General features: G+C 35.2%; 1 long non-coding RNA gene across 13 annotated transcripts in view; it reads left to right on the top strand.

Annotated features, from left to right (window-relative positions):
- Nucleotides 1–17460, top strand: part of LOC105078446 (uncharacterized) — a 618316-nt gene that overhangs the window by 133380 nt on the left and 467476 nt on the right. For 5 of the 13 annotated variants that reach the window (XR_012507537.1, XR_012507533.1, XR_006718936.2 and 2 more), the window contains exon 4: nucleotides 10045–10321. The exons of the other annotated variants lie outside the window; for them this stretch is intronic. This is a non-coding gene — a long non-coding RNA (uncharacterized LOC105078446). The remainder of the gene's footprint in view (nucleotides 1–10044; nucleotides 10322–17460) is intronic. 13 annotated transcript variants of the gene reach the window in all.

Genomic DNA, 17460 nt, shown 5'->3' with positions numbered 1-17460 from the left:
TTTCTTGTCCATTACTTAAAAAAAATAATGCTATGATGATTTCTCATCTACACTATTATGAATGTATATTTACACATAGATTCCTTTCTCTCTTCATGTGTGCACACATGCAAACATACAGTTTATATGACTTTATTTCCATTTTTGATAAAGCATACAATCTCTAATTTTAAGACATGTTGCTTTAGAATAGGTAGCAAAAGCAGGACTTCACGTTACATATCTGTGTAAAAATATTTGGCAACCATGAAATAATCAATTAGTGTGCACTGTGTTTTGTGTACTCTGCACTAAAGTTCACCCTAGTCTAAGTTTACTCCCTAAATCTATCTGCTCTTAATAGTATCATTCACATTACTAATAAAAACAGCTTACTATGCTTTTTCTTTTAATTAGAAAAGCAAAACTTCGGCATTGTGGTTCTCTGGAAATGTTCTTAATTAAAGTGCAATCTGGCGCCAAAAGTAAACAAAATTAGCTATGTGGTACAGCAAGTAATAATGTACCTTTTATAGTATGGATGGTAAACTACAGTTACTTTAAAAATAAAAGTAAGGTAAAAGATTTAAATCAGATATCTCACAGTTCAATTCTCGTACCTTGTTTTAAACATGACAACTATCATCTTCTCAGGTATTTCTTTTTTTAAATTTTAATTTATTTATTATTGTATTATTTAATTATTTTATTTTGGTTGGGAGGGCAGGTAATTAGGTTTATTTATTTTTAGAGGACAAGTTAACTTTAAAAACAGTGTACTATTACTGGCTTGAGGAGAGATTACATTACCTCTGACTAGTTATGGTGATTCAGAAAGTGCTAATAAGTATGTATGTAATTTCTGAGACAGTGTGAATGCTAGAAACAAACCATCAGACTTACCAGAGTACTATTCCTCCCCACTTCAGATGACATGAGTGGGTTTAATCCTATAGAGAGAGCACAGATCAGAATGAAGATCTTCAGAGCTGCTTATTCACACATTAGGAAGCAATAAGATAGTTGTTTAAAAAAAAATCCTTCTGTCTCTCACTCTTCTTTGATGTGGAACCAAAATCGTTTCTGGACACAATCAGTAATAATGATCAGTATTTTCAAGTAAGCGTGAATTTGACACACTTTTTTCCTGGTTAACTATATTATTATTCTCTTTGAAATCAAGTTTTTTAAATTTGTAATTAAAAATAGTAGACTGAGCCTGTGCATTTAATGCTCTTCCCTTCTCCTCAAGATAAAGCTTTTTGAATTGATAATATTAAAAATAAAAATATAATACCAACTTACATGTCAAAATCTCAGCAAAATCTGCAAGTTGTAGGATACATTAAACCTTTTGGAAAAAGTCTATTTGACTTACTGCATGCGAAAAAACAGCAAAGCTAAAAAACAATTCAAAGACATGAGAGTAGGAGGCCATGAAAACCTCTGAACTCAGAACAGCAAATGATGGAAAAGAGGCATGACTGTGTATCAGTATTTCCCAAACCCAATCTAGAGCCTCTTGATGATTCTGTTATTAGCTATTATTTTAATACTACTACTAATAATGATATTAATGAAAATAGTACTAATATTTATTAATTTTATGACTCAGTTCCAGATATTTCTCTAAATATTTACATGCAGTGTGTCATTTGGTACAAAGAGAAGTCCAAAGAGATGTGTGATGAATTTAGCAGCTTTTAGAGATAAGAACAGTGGGATCTAGAAAATATTAATACTGTGTCATAGAACTATTAAGAGATGGAACTGCAATTTGAGTTGAGCAGTCTGAGTCCAGACCAGTGGTGTTGTCCTCCAGTACCTCTGTATACTAGACAATACAGAAACTGCATAAGCTATTATGAGGCTAGCAAATACAAAGATCAATAGTGTCTTGAAGCATATAGGAAAAAACTAAGAAAAGAGAAAATAAAATATAGCAGCCAAGAAGTGCAAAAGAAGAAAATGATGAAGAAGGAGGAGGAAGAGAAAGGGGTGGGAGGAAGGACAGGAGGAATAGAGAAGAGAAAGGAGGAGGAGATACAGGAAAAAGCAGCAGCTTACAATAGACCAGAAAACCATTACAACAAGTAGATCCATTAATGTAATAAACATGGGTTAAACTTTATTTTAAGAGATAGTCATTAAACAAAATAAAGGACTAGAAATCAAGGATGGATAAAATATATAATAGCAAAAAGTAGACAAAAGAAAGCAATGATGGTTATACTATTATCTAGAAAGAATTGAGAACCAAAAGTACTAAATGGGAAAAGGAGTTATTTTATATAGGTAAGGATGAATCCACAAAGAGAAGAGAGCATTCACGAAATTTTATGTACTAAATGACAAAAGCCTGAAGTACATTAAAGAAAAAATATCCAGGAGCAATGTGTAGATAAACAGATAAAAATACAGATCACAGTGTGAAACTTTTATGTAACATTTTTTCTTTCCAGTTTTATTAAGATGTAATTGACATACACCACTGTGTAAGTTTAAGGTGTACAGTGTAATGATTTGGCTTACATGCACCGTGAAATGATTACCCACAATAAGTTTAGTGAACATCTGTCATCTCATATAGATACAAAACAAAAGAAAATTTTTTTTTTTTCCTTGTGGTGAGCACTACTAGGATTTACTCTCTTAATCACTTTTATGTGTAACACCCAACAGTTTCATTATATTTATTATCTTGTACATTACATCCCTAGTACTGTTTATATTATAACTGGAAGTTTGTAACTTTTGACCACCTTCCTCCAATTTCCCCCAACCTCCCACCCCTACCCCTCTGCCTCTGGTAACTACAAATCTGATCTCTTTTTCTGTGAGTTTGTTTGTTTTTGAAGTATAATTGATTTACAACACTATGTTTGTCCATGGAACACAATATAGTGATTTGATATTTCTATGTATTACAAAATATCCCCATGATAAGTCCAGTTACCATCTGCCACCATACAAAGATATTATATTATTATTGACTATATTTCCCACATTGTACATTTCATCCCTGTGACTCATTTATTTTGTAACTGGAAGTTTGTACCTCTTAATCTCCCTCACATATTTCTCTCATCCACCATCCCAGTCCCTGCTGGCAACTGTTTGTTCTCTGTATCTATGACTCTGCTTCTGTTTGTTATGTTTGTTCATTTGGTTTGTTTTTTAGATTTCGCATGTAAGTAAAATTGTATGGCATTTGTCCATCTCTGTCTGACTTATTTCACTTAGCATAATGCCCTCTAGATTCATCCATGTTATTGCAGTTGGCAAGATTTCATTCTTTTTTACGGCTGAATAATATTCCATTGTGTATACATATCTTCTTTATCCTTTTGTCTATTGATGGGTCACTTAGGTTGCTTCCATATCTTGGCTGTTATAAATAATGCTACAGTGAACATAGGAGTGGATATAAGTGGATATATCTTTTTGAATTAGTGTTTTTGTTTTCTTTGGATAAATACCCAAGAGTGGAATTGCTGGATGGCATGGTAGTTTTTTGTTTTTTACTCTTTTGAGGAACCTCCATACTGTTTTCCATAGTGGCTGTACCAATTTGCATTACCACCAACAGTACACAAAGGTTCCCTTTTCTCCACATCCTCCTTAGCACTTATTTGTTCTTTTTGATAATAGCCATCCTGACAGGTGCAAGGTGACATCTCATTGTGGTTTTGATTTGCATTTCCCTGATGATTAGTGATGTTGAGCATCTTTTCATGTGTCTGTTTACCATCTGTATGTTTCGTTGGTAAAATATCTATTCATGTCCTCTGCCCACTTTTTAATTGGGTTAGAGTTTTGGTTTTTTGTTTGTTTGTTTGTTTGTTTTTTGATGTGGAGTTGTTTGAGTTTTTAATATATTTTGGATGTTAATCCCTTATCAGATTTGTCTTTTGCAAGTAACTTCTTCCATTTAGTAGGCAGCCCCTTCCCTTTGTTGATAGTCTCCTTTTCTATGCAAAAGCTTTCTATTTTGATGTAGTCCCATTTGTTTATTTTTGCTTTTGTTTCCCTTGCCTGAGGAGACAGATTAAAAAAATATTGCCAAGACCTATACCAAAGAGCACACTGCCTATGTGTTTTTTGAATAGTTTTATAGTTTCAGAGCTTACATTTGTCTTTAATCCATTTTGAGTTTACTTCTATGAATGGTGTGAAAAAATAGTCCAGTTTGATTCTTTTGCATGTAGCTGTCCAGGTTTCCCAGCACAATTTACTGAAGAGACTGTATTTTCCCCATTGTATATTCTTGCCTCCTTTGTCATAGAGTAATTGACTGTACAAGAGTGGGTTCATTTCTGAGCTCTTTATTCTATTCCATTGATCTATGTGTCTGTTAGAGAATTTAATATAACGTTTTAAGCAAAATAGTGGAAAAAGTGAATTGAGGATTTAAATTATAACATTGTTATTCATGGTTTAAAATACATATAGCAAAATTTATCCTTATATAGAGGCATTGTTTATAATAGCATTTATTAGGGAAAAAAATTGAAGTCCAAAAATAGAGGAAAATTTATGAACATTACAGAGTAACATGCTGGAATAACAGCTTCATGGAGGCCTCACAACATGGAAACAATTCTCATTTTATTTTGAGAAGAAATATCAGGATACTGTTTGATATCCCATTCTGTATTAATGGCATATTAATACTTTGTAAAAAGATTGAATTCTACAAGTAACTCTGGAATTATTATTTTTTATAATTGTTTATAATCTCCAAATGACCTACAATACATTGCTTTGGTAATCAGATACAGGCCAAAAGTGCAATTTTGAAAATAAACACTATTTTTCTAATAAAATGTCAATTGCATAATTTGACACATGATTTAGAGAGTGTTTTATAAGAGCCATCTCCTTAGAGACTTTTGTTGAAATTTTAATTATATAGAAATGAGACACAAAGAATTTAACAAAGTTGTACAATTTTCATCTTAGTGAATGATTTCTAGCAAATGGGAAAATTCATTTTGGTAAAGTATCTTACACACACACACACACACACACACACACACACACACACACACACACACACACACACACCACCGTGCATTTCACATTTGGGTATGGTATTTTTATTTGTGCTCCATATTCAAAATAAATATTTTTTCTTGTCTCATTGATTAGTTTGAAAGAACCCTTATAATGGATACTTCCAAACACTGGCTTGGTTAAGGAGCTACCTATTATTTTGAGAATGGGACACCTGCTGCTGCCAGCTTGAGTTGTTGTGAAGATCAAGGATGAGAGAGAAAATTGCAGCTCTTAAATATTTTTAGAAAAGAAGGTGTCAAGTTTCTGACATTAGGTACTGCAATCAATCCTTCTCATTGGTCCATTCGCCGAAATAAATGGGGAAACAGACCATTTCAAAGCTAAATGGATGCTTCATTATCAGAGTAGTTTAAAAGCTCTTTGCAGATCAAATTTTTGTTTCTTTTCATATATCTTGGGCTTTGAAAGAAGAGTTGATATAAAATTGTTTAATGTTTTTGTAGATAGCCAGGGTTTAGTCTCCTCCCTTATCTTTTAGAATGCCTTTGCTAAAGATTCTGGATCATCTCCTTTTATCATGTCAACAACCCCACAATGAAATAACCATTTCTGTCTTATATGACCACAATAATAATTGGTCTTCCAGCAAATTGTACACTAGTGTTACAATGATATGGTACTAAATGATCACAATAACAAAAATAAGACACTTTTTTGCTATCATTAAAGGAGATAATTTTCATATTAAGATATTTAGTCATCACAATAGACTATTTTAAAACCGATGTGTACATACACTGTAGTGAGTTACAATATCACAAATGAAATCAGTTAAAACCTGCAGTGATAACCCAGATATGCCTTTGACTGACTCAGTAAACAAGGTGGCTAATGTGAAAATCAAATGGGAACAAGAAAGATTTTAGTGTCATCCAAATGCATCCTTACAGCTGAGTTTCTAGAATGATTAAGCATTGTCATTACCATGCAGATGGATGGAGACAGTGGGGGGCGATTTTAATGAGATGGCTAATTTGTACTTGATGGTAAAATGTGTAGTAAAGATGTTCTGAGAAATACATGTGAGTATTTTTATGAAGCATGGTATCTCCCGAAAAAAAATACATATGTAATAGAATCAAATATGTAGCCGACAAAATAGTGGGAAATAGCAGACTGCATTAAAGTAATTGTGCACATTCAATCAGCCATGGAGCAGACTTTAACACTTTGCATCTTTATGTTCTATATATAGTCAGTGGGTGGTAAGAAAAATTGCATCAAAAATGGGCTTACAATGCTTTGGATATTCTTTTTTTTTAAAGTAAATTAGTAAGATGGGTGGAAAGTGCTTTTAAAGGTTGACTTACCAGTACAGAATTTGTCAGGGAAATATTGACCAAAGTTTTATTTTTCTTTATGGAGAAAAAGGAAAATATTACTAGGGAAAAACCTGGATAAAGTGAAAGGCTTTGCTAATGACAAAGAGTTAGTCATAGACTGGGCATATTTAACAGATTCTTTTTCAAAAATGGGAAGTCCAAATCTACAAGAATATGTTAAATATTTACTGAATGTTTTTAGTGTACATGTCAATAAATTAGTTACACTGAGTAAACTCAGTGTTGGTGACCTTAAAACTACTTCTATTCACTTTTGTGTGATAATGATTCTTGTTGAGTTAGTGGTAACATTAAAAAATTATGTCACCTTTCAGGTCTTGTAAATTATTTCCCTGTTTGGTTAAGGGAACTGATCAAGAGCTCCTACAAAGCAATAATAAATTTTATAACAAACTGATAGGAAAAAATAAGCAATGAAGTACACATCCAGGCAATTCACAGAAAAATAAATGGGAAAGGTCAATCAGAAAAGGAAAAGATTATGTGAAGGGAATGCAAATTAGAGTATAGTGGGACATCAATCTCAGTTAAGTGGGGTTTTAAAAAAACTTAAAAAAACAAAACAAAACATGTCCTCCACAGCTGTCCTTATCAAAAAACATCCTACTTTCCTTAACTAGTTTTCATATACAATTGTTTTTTCACCCCTATTATTTCAAAATAGTTTTGATTAGTATTTTAACCCTTAGAATCCTTAACTACTAGTGAAAACTAAAAAGTAAGCAATTGTAGCCTGTCTGTTACACTAGCATTCTGTGAACTGACAAATTATGAATACATTTTACAGTTTCTTGAAGTATATATTCTACCTCATAGCAAATTTTTTTAATGTCATACAAAACATGTTTACTAATAAACCCAAATCTCTTTAGTTCCTCTATAAAATGAAACCAACACTGGTTAAAAACTATGTTCAGTAATTAATGTTTCAGGATTTTATCTTATTTTGAAATGATCTGGACAGTCAATGAATATCTGTCGTTTAGCTTATCTCAGCGTTACTGAAACTGAGTTCCTCTGCCAAGTTTGTGATTAACCTCTCACGCAATTGTTGATCCTTTCTTGTCTAACACCTGTTCTCCTCAAATTTGAGGAGAATCAAAGAAAAGCAAGGATTGAAACCAAGTAGTATTACTAAGCCAAACTTGGGTCCACTTGCCTGTGCACAGTAAAGTCAATTTACTGACACTGGGTTGTGGTGAAGGAAAGTGTGGCGTTTATTATAAGGCACCAGACAAGGAGTCTTGGAAGCTAGTGTGCAAAAAGCCTGAACTCCCGGATGGGTTTCAGCAAAGCATTTTTAAAGGCAAAGTGAGGGAGGGGAATCCGAAGGTATGGAATCAGCTCATGCACAATTCTGACTGGTTGATGGTAAGATAACAGGGGTTAGCATCATCAATTCTTAGGAGCCAGTAGGCCTGGGGGCTTCGTTCTCCTAGTCATCAAGTAGTTAACATCTTCAGTTTGGTGGTGGTTTTAGCATCTTTACAACTCAGGAATGTGCCTCAGAGAGGAGCTAAAGCAAAGGGTATGGGGGAGGAATCTGTCCTGAGAAGGCCCCTTAGGGTCCTAGTTCCTCCTTATGGGATATACATAATTATACATCTTCGAGTTCTTCTGCAGGAACTAAGGCTCCCACCCTGTGAAGGATGGTAACTATATGATAAGATCCCAGACTGGTCGGAACCTAAGAAATAATGATGTTGACCTTTTTTGACCCTCATGACTTTAATCAACTAAAGCTCAGGCTCTGTCAACCTTTGTCCCAGTTGTATTTTGAATTCATCACTCAAGCCCTGTCAGCGGTGGGAAGCTGGAGAGGGATTCCAGGAGGTGAGCTACCCAGCTGGAAGATGGCACAAGGAGCCGACATGGCGCAAAACAGCACCTTATTGCAGCACAAGCGGGTGGCGAGCGCGCTCAGGTGTACGCACTTGTCCTTTTATTACGCCAGCGCATGCGTGCTGTTCATAATGTTGACTCAAGCTACTAGCACATGCGTACATTTACTTCTTACCTCACACACGCAGGTTATTGTGAACTTTGATTTGGGTCCCACGACCTACTCACTTAAGGCTGCCGACAAGCCCCTTGATGAATATGCTTGTATCCTCAGCTTGAAACTTAACCCAGTTTTGGTTTTCAGGGAGACGTTGCTATAAGAAAGATCCCCAGTGTCCTCCTTACTTGCTGTAAATGATAAATTCTTCTTTCTCCTGATCTTTGGCTTGGTTGTGTCTTTTTGCTGGACACCCACCAAGAGGCAAACCCGGTTTTCAGTTAACACGGGGATGATAATGTAAAACTCGCTAGTTTATAATGGAACAGCTGTAGCCACATTGTGTTTCTGGCAGACGAAGTAAGTTAAATTTACCTGCTCAGATGGATTATATTTTTTCCTAGTGTTTGTGGAGAAAACTTTTAAGATTTTTCATTTACATAGTTTCCAAATAGATTTTATCTCTTTTTTTTTTTCCCCACCTTCTGTTAAGAATTACTTCCCTGAAGTCTGCATTTCAGAGATGATCCTGTTTCTAGAGTAGACAGGGTAGAACGTTTACATCTCAAAAGCACAAAGAAAGAATGCAAGTTTCTCCCAGAACTTTTGTTTCCTAAATTTAGACTTTTTGCAGTATCTGTAAGCATTTTGAGATGAATTAGGGGGGATTTGGGGATTTGTGAAAAGGATAGGTAGACTTTTTCTGTTTCCTAAAGACTCAGTCTGTAAGACAGGTTTTACAAGCTGTCTTCAATTTGTAGAACAGTTGTTTTTAATTAATCAAAGAACTGGTTTGTAATGTGAATGCTGTCAAGGGCCTGAGTTAACCATCCCACTATATCTTCAGTTTGCTTGTTTACATCAGGGAGAAAATCTTTAGCTAGGATGGAGATCAAAAGATGCCTATGTTCTAGATTTAGAGCTGTTTGTCTTTGGAATATTTTTTATCCCCTCTGGGTACATAGTTTCATTTAGCTGAGGGGAAAAGTCCTAAAAAGAGAAAAAAAAATCCTATCAGGCCCTGAATATCAGCTTCTAATCTGATTAACTTCTTACCATAGAGCTATTTATTTAAAAATAAATAAATGAAAATAAAAAAAACTTTCAAATGTCTTGCCAGGTTTCAGCCAGGTCAAAGAGAACAGTATTCCTGGCAGTACTGAGTGACCTCTTTGGACACAAGAAAAGATACTACTCCACCCAGATCGAGAGCTACTCCCCAAAATAGCCAAAAGACAATTTTCCTGACAGCTGGCAAAAGTCAGTCGTCCCTGATAAAGTTTATTTGTGTATCAGGACCTACAAGAAAGAGGCTGCCCCAAATCTAAACCTGCATCAGCCTGCCCTTATGGGAAGCACCTGTCAAGGAATCCTAGCATAATACTAATCACATCCTGTAACTCAACTTTAGCCTGTTTACTGTAACCTATTAAATAGAACCTTCTAGCCTAAAGGGAAATCCCCAGCCTCCTAGCCAATCACGTCCTCCCTCCCAGGAGCCTCTTCTAACAGTCTCGCTCCAGAGCGCGTAGGAGCGGCGTCCCCCTGCTGGGAGGCTCTGTGCTCCCCAAACCATGGGTGGTTTTCCTTTGAATAAAGGATGTCAAACTTATTATTAGAGTGTTTCGGTTTTGTCCTTGATAGACCCTAGCCACAGAGGGACTACAGCCCACATCTCTGCCCACATTTTGGGGACCTCAGCCTGACAATTGAGCTGCCTGCTTGCGCAAGAATCAACAACAGACATGCTGCAGACAGAAAGAAAGCCAAGCCCAGTTCTCAGGACATGGAACGAGACAAACTAAGAGGGAAATAGCCGTCCATGGGAGAGAAAAGGATAAAAAACCCGATAACAAACAACGTGAAGTTTCACCTTACCTGCTCCACTGGGCGCAGTAGAGATTTCGGAGGGTCGACTCAGGTAAGAATTCTCACCCTCAACCAGCTTCTGCCAGTTTTCTCAAGACCCAGACTGGAGGCTCCAGAGTGAGTGAGGTTTAGAGTAGAGTGTGTAACCCAGTATCTGCCAGAATTTGGCAAGGTTTTGCATTCATTTTGATTTTAGTTTCCTGTGGGCTGTTTAAGGGAATAACTATAGCAGTTTACTAGAAAATCCCTCGGCGTCTCACCAGTCCTGGGAGGGGCCCGTATGGTGGCCCTCCTTTGAGGGTAGATATGGGGGTGTTCAAGTTGATGTGGAAGAATTTGCACTCCTTTTGAGGACAGTGGGGTTTTTTTGTTTTTTGTTTTCCTCCCGTTGATTGCAAATAAGACGAGTTTCAGGGCCAGTGTTTCGATGTTGGACCCCTAGGAGGGTACTGTCGGGGAGACCCAGGTGTTGTTTTAGGTTTCTGACATTGCTGCAGTTGCAAGACCACCAACCTGGTGGACTTTTGTGTATGGTCTTGTAGTTTCTTTAGCGTGAAAAGCCAATTCAAATAGAGAATTAATAGACTGTGAGTACTCAGGTGAGGGAAGTAGAGGAGTCACATCCATTTTACAGCCTTGTTTTGGGTATATTTTATGTTTTTTTCATTAGCCTTTTGCAGTGAATCTTTCAGTGAAGCTATTTTGGAATCTTGACGTTTTTTTAAGTCTGTTGCCTAACGATTAAAATAGGTATCCCATTCTGTTGTTGGCTTTTTTTGTTTGTTTAGTTTGACTTGGCTTTCAAATGCACTTCTCAAATGAATAATCTCGTCTGATTGGAACAATGCCCGTAACAACTAATGGAATTGTAGATTGTCTTAATAAGTTCTCCACCATTTTTGTAGGTGTTTACAGCTTCTGGGACCACAGTTCTTAGACATAAACTAAGCAGGTGTGCCGGGAGGTGGTGCACTCAGTCCTTTGAATCTTGAAGATTCTGTACAGCTAACCCTTGGGTCTCTTGGAACTCAGTTAATAATTAAGAGGCATATGAGGTTGGGATGGGGCTTTTGTGGTGTTTTACAGTGTACCTCATTGCAAAGAAATTTTCTTAAGGTTAACCAATGAGCTACTGTTAATCTAACCCATTCTATGACCAGTTTCCTAGCACTGGAGTCTTAGGTGGTGCGAGCTCTATCAGCTTATAAATGCTTGACCTGTGTCTACCAGTTTTGCAGCTTTGGCTTCTGAGAGTCTCATTAGTAATAGACCTGTTATTCCTTTCATGAATTTCTTTGTAGTGGTGAATGCCCTTATGGCTTTTAACAGTTTAACTTGTACCTAGTAGATTTTGATCTGCTGTTGGTCAAAATAGTCCAAATTTCTTTTTCTGATATATTTCCCCAAGTTCCCCAGTGGTTTATGCTGTGGACTTAACCTCTAGGTTTTGAGAGTCTGCTAAAGGCCGACCTATGTTGCAGACTCCTAATATAACTACCCTGGAAATTTTCCAGGATCCCAGAACCTGGGAACTTTAACAACCTCTGGAACATTTCCAGGGCCCCAAAACCTTTCTGGGACATGGGTATATATAAGGGTGAAATTAACAATCAGTCACTTCTACTCAGATGGCAGCTAGGTATATCCAATCAGCCACCCTATGTCTTTTCCTTGGAACATTTAGTCTACTGACATTTAAAGTGATTATTTGTAACTATGAACTTACTGCTATTTTGTTACTAGTTTTCCAGTGGTTTTTGTAGTTCTTCTCTATTCTTTTCTTTTAGTTTCTTCCCTTATGGTTTGATAATTTTCTGTAGTGGTATGCTTGTGTTCCTTTCTCTCTTGTTTTTGTGTATCTATTATACGTTTTGAATTTATGGTTACCATGTGTTCATATATGTTGCCCTGTAACTATATCTACTTGTTTTAAACTGGTAGTCATTTAAGTTCAAACACATTCTAAAGACCTGCAATTTTTTTTTACTCTGCTTTCCTACATATTGTGTTTTTGATGTCATATATTACAACTTCATACTTATCCTTTAACTGTTTATCGTGGTTATAGTTAATTTTGTAATTTTTACCTTTTGATATTCATACTAGCTTATTTAAGTGGTTGATCCATAGTCTTTACAGTGTATTTGCCTTTACTTGTGGAATTTTTCCTTTCCAATACATTCTTCTTGATGTATCCTTTTCTTTTCTACTTAGAGAAGACCCTTTAACACTTCTTTTAGGTTTGGTTTAGTGTTGATGAAGTCTTAGTTTTTGCTTATCTGAGAAATTCTTTCTCTCTCCTTCCATTCTGAATAATAATCTTGCTGGGTAGAGTATCTTAGGTTGTAAGTTTTTCCCTTTCATAATTTTAAATTAGTTATGCCACTCCCTTCTGGCCTGCAAAGTCTGCGCAGAAAAATCAGCTGATAGCCTAATGGGGTCTTCCTTGTATGTGGCTCTTTGTTGTTCTCTTGCTGCCTTTATAATCTTTTATCTTTATTTATTTATTTATTTATTTTTTGAACTTTTGCCGTTTTAGTTATGAAGTGTCTTGGTGTGTGTCTCTTTGTGTACATCTTGTTTGGGACTCTGTGATTCCCATTCTTTTCTCAGGTTTAGAAAGTTTTTAACCAGAATTTAGTCAAATGTATTTAAATATATTTTCAACTCCTTTCTCTCTCCTCTTTCTGTGACCACTGTAATGCAAATGTTGGTATGCTTGATATTGTCTTTGAGATTCCTTTGTTCACATTAAAATTTTTTTTTTCTTTTTGCTGTTCTGATTGGATGATTTATATTATTCTGTCTTCTGGGTAATGACCCAGAAGTGTGTGTGTTATTTTGTATCATGCAGTCTGCTGTTAATTTCTTCTAGTGTATTTCTCATTTCAGTTATTCTTCCATTCTGACTGGTTGTTTTTTGCTTTCTAGTTCCTTGTTAACATTCTCACTGTGTTCATCTCTTCTTTTCCTCAGCTTAGTTAGCACTATTGTTACCAATGCTTTGAACTCTTTATCTTGTGAGTTACTTATTTCTGTTTCATTAGGTTTTTTTCTTTTTAAAGCATTTTTCTTTTTCTTTCATTTGAAACTACCTCCTCTGTTTTCTCATTTTGCTTAACTTTGTCTGACTATGAAATTAGATGAAATAGTTACCTATCCTGGTCCTGAAGGGGTGTCCCTGGGTAGGAGCCTCTCCATGCAGTCTGCATGTGCCCAGTGGCTCTGGGGGAGAGGGCGATCTGTTGTGAGTACAAGTCATGTCTTTCCCCAGGGAGTGCAGGAAGCTCAGTGTCCTCCTACTCTGCCATCTTGATCTCCTCCTCTCTGGCTTGCGTTTTATGTAACATTGCAGTATCAAAGTTAAACTCCATGGTGTGAAAATGAACTTACATAGGTTACCTAGGGGGTTGTCCTTGATCTTAGAAGGAAGATAATGAAATATTTAGAAATGAGTACTGTCATGTCAATGATTTACTTCTGAATATTTAGCTAAGAGAAAGAGAAGACAGATGGGTCAAAAATTAACAATTGATGAATCCTACTAAGGGGTGAGTGTCATTAAAATATCACTTTCACTACAACTTTTCTATAGACTTGACATTTTTGAAAGTGAAAAGATAGGGCAGATAGCAAAAACAACAAATAAAATACAGGATTTTATACATTCCTAAGAGTTGTAACTTCATTACACCTATCTATCCCTTTTGTTACCAAAGCCTTATCTTTTGTGAGGACTTTAATATAAGCAAAGACATTTATTGTAATTAAGAAATTTCACAAGACATTTTGAGAGCCATATTTTCACAACAATCATGAAATAGGAATCAACTCTTACAAACATAATATTCTCTCTCTTCACAATGGCCTTTACAGCTTCCCTCTCCCTTTCTCATCCTAACTTGAAAAGGTTACGGCTTCCTGCATGATTCCACTTAACTTTTAAACTGAATTTAGGAATATAGCCACTATTTTTCTAATGTTACAAAACAAAGTTATCCAATAATAATTTAATGTTCTATTGTAAACTTTAAATCATGTAAGTATTTTTCTATTAGGTGATTAATAACATTGATCAGTAAAAATTTAGATATTTATCATATGTTTTCAAAATATTTTCTGAATTTGTCTATGATGTTTTGAATTTGTTGATTCAGATAGTCTCAGAGTGTACATAGTCAAACTTATCATTATGTCAATGGGGACATAATGTCCCCATGGTTATAGGGGCTTTCTTAAGGAGCTTTTCCTATGTTCAGGTTATATATATTTTACCTTCCTATCTTGTAGTTTTGATAATATAGGGCTGAAAATAGATTTCAGCTGAGAATAGAGGATGACAGTTCCCAATCTACATTCAGAATAACACACTATTTCTTGGAGTGACAAAGTAGGAAATAACAAAGAAGAAATGGCTGAAACTTTGAACCATGACAGCTTTGAAAATGGCCCAATAGAGTTAAAGGTATAAGGAGAATGTTACGTTCAGGTGTACAGTGACAAGTCATTGCTTATATTGCTTTGAAGACAAGAAGAAGATTGGAAAAGTTTACTTTGTGGTTTTAGAACAGAAAAACTGTTTGGCACTATTCTTTTACTTACAATTGAGAGTAAGTAATACCCTTTTACTTTAATTGAGAGATTACACTGAGAATCCCTGATAGGATTCTACAGAAGTTTTACATGTTGGCTTATTTGGACCATTAACATAGTGAAAGTATTATCTTCCTTTCCTACAAACTCAAAGCCACAACTTTTTTTTTTTAAATTCTCTTCAGAGTGACATAATTCTTTAAAATGTTATACTTTTCAAAAAGGTAACAAAAGCACATGCTTTTCAGAAAGTACTCACTATCAGAGAACTGTAATCAAAGTCAACAATTAGGTACTGATTGGCATAGAAGGTTGGGTGCTAAAGTGATGCTTTCTTCTGTCAGAATCTTTTGATCACAGCTGCATTTTGCTATATTAAGCTTTCAGATTAGATAGCCATAAATAATAATATCCTTACTATGTCACAAAATCTATATTAATCTATTTAGACTACATGTAAGCTCATTTGGCACCTGCTAGAGCAGTGCTTTAAAAACTGTGGGTCACAGTCCAGTGGCTTCAACTCAGTGCCTGAGACTAGCATTTATTTCAGTAAAGCAGGACTGGATAGGATAGGACAGACCAGAGAACTACATGCATAATAAGTAGTAGGCATAAATGTTGTTTAGCAAATGAGTTTATGTATTTATGTGTGCAGGATTGCAATATAAAATGTCTTATTGTTACAGTTTAAAAAGTTGAAGCAATGATTCTTGCATATTCATGGGATAAATGGAGACCTACTCTCAGAAATTATATGACACAATAGCAAATTTTAGTGGAAAATTTTTTCCAGACATAGCAAAATTTAAGTTGTAAATTTTACTAAAATAAAAATTATTTTTAGATACTTTATTAATATTTTCTCATATTATATGGAAAATACATGCTTATAAAATTAGAAAGTAGAAAAAATTAAAAATCCAATTATGAGTCAAATTGAGTATCCTGTGTTCAAAAAATACTTGTATTTTACAGAAATCTATATTATTTAAATATTTTTCTATTAGGTGGTTAATAAACATTCATTAGTAAAAATTTAAATGTTTGTCTATCATATATTTTGCAAATATTTTCTGAAATTGTCTATAGTGTTTTGAATTTGTTGATTCTGATATTTTCAAAGTATATGCATCAAATTTATCATTACATCAGTGGGGTTAATCTCTTTCTTACAGGGGCTTTTTCTGTGTTTAGGATATATATTTGCTTGCTGAAGGCAAAGGCAATTCAGAATGGGTAGGGGAAAATCATGAGATAAATAGCAGCTGCAACCAGGCTACAGAAACAGAGACTGACTGTCATGACTGTTTCCTCTGTATTTTGTTATGAATATGGTTGTGTGTGTATCAAGTATCTGTTTTTCTTCCCTCTTATTCTCTTACCGGATAACATGAGATATATTGACTTTATATCATAGTATTAAGTATTGTTAATTTTACATCATAATATTTGTTATAGGATATCAAATAAGAGATGGAATATCTTCTGGGAAAGAGGTTAGTGTGTTGTTGGCTGTACACAAGATAGTATCAAGTTGATACCATGTTAGGGATGGACTTGTGATAGTTAATTCTATGTGTCAACTTGACTGAGCCATGAGGTGCCCAGACATTCGGTCAGGCATTATTCTGGGTTTGTCTGTGAGTTGGTTTCTAGATGAGACTAACATTTGAATGGGTAAGCTGAGGAAGAATGGATTGTCCTCCCTAATGTGGGTTTCAGAGCAGAAATAAAAGGCTAACCCTCCCGTAAGTCAGAGGAAGCGCCTCCTGCCTGACAGCTTTGAACTGGGGCTTTGGAACTTGAACTGAAATATCAGCTCTTCCATATTTCAAATGGAAATGTCAGGTCTTTCTGACAAAGAGAGTGAAAACCTGCTGGCATTCAGACTGGAGCTACACCATTGACTTTCCTGCTTCTCAGGTCTCCGAACTTGGACTGGAATTATACCTAGGATCTTGCGTTGCCAGCTTGCTGACTGCAGCTCTTGGGACTCGTCAGCCTCCATAATGCCTTATAATAGATCTCTTTCCCTTGATCTCTCTATATAGGCATGCTGTTGGATCTGTTTCTCTGGAGAACCTTAACTAGGTTTTCAATTAGATACACTTGGGTCATGTAATATTGTTCTGTGGGCTAGTGATATATATATACACACACACAAATATATTTATTTTGTATTTTATATATTATATATTTATATCTACATATGTATTCTATATATGTAGATGTACACATATATACATGTATTTTGACCCTTCATATTTTACAATTTCTGTTGATCTATCCTTGTTCCCTGATTCTTTCCTTAGCCATTACTATTATTTTCTCACCTCATCCAGTGACTTTATTTTACATAATGTATTTTTTTTTTTTACTTTTTCCTAGTGGTTTTTATAGTCTTTTCATTCAGAGTTTCTATTTTTTAGTAATTTAGGACCATGTTTTCCTTTAAAGGAGACTATAGTAACTGTGTTCACAGATATAATGTCCTTGTCTCTGAATTTCAACATCTAGGTCTCACAGTGTTATCCTTTGTTGATTATTTCTTCTTTTCTCAATTAATTATGTTTTCTATTTCTTTGGCTATTGATT

Source organism: Camelus bactrianus, chromosome 6 (assembly GCF_048773025.1).
Source record: "Camelus bactrianus isolate YW-2024 breed Bactrian camel chromosome 6, ASM4877302v1, whole genome shotgun sequence".
Classification (NCBI taxonomy): domain Eukaryota; kingdom Metazoa; phylum Chordata; class Mammalia; order Artiodactyla; family Camelidae; genus Camelus; species Camelus bactrianus.
The sequence above is the reverse complement of the archived record's forward strand: the minus strand, read 5'-3'. Positions and strand labels throughout refer to the sequence as shown.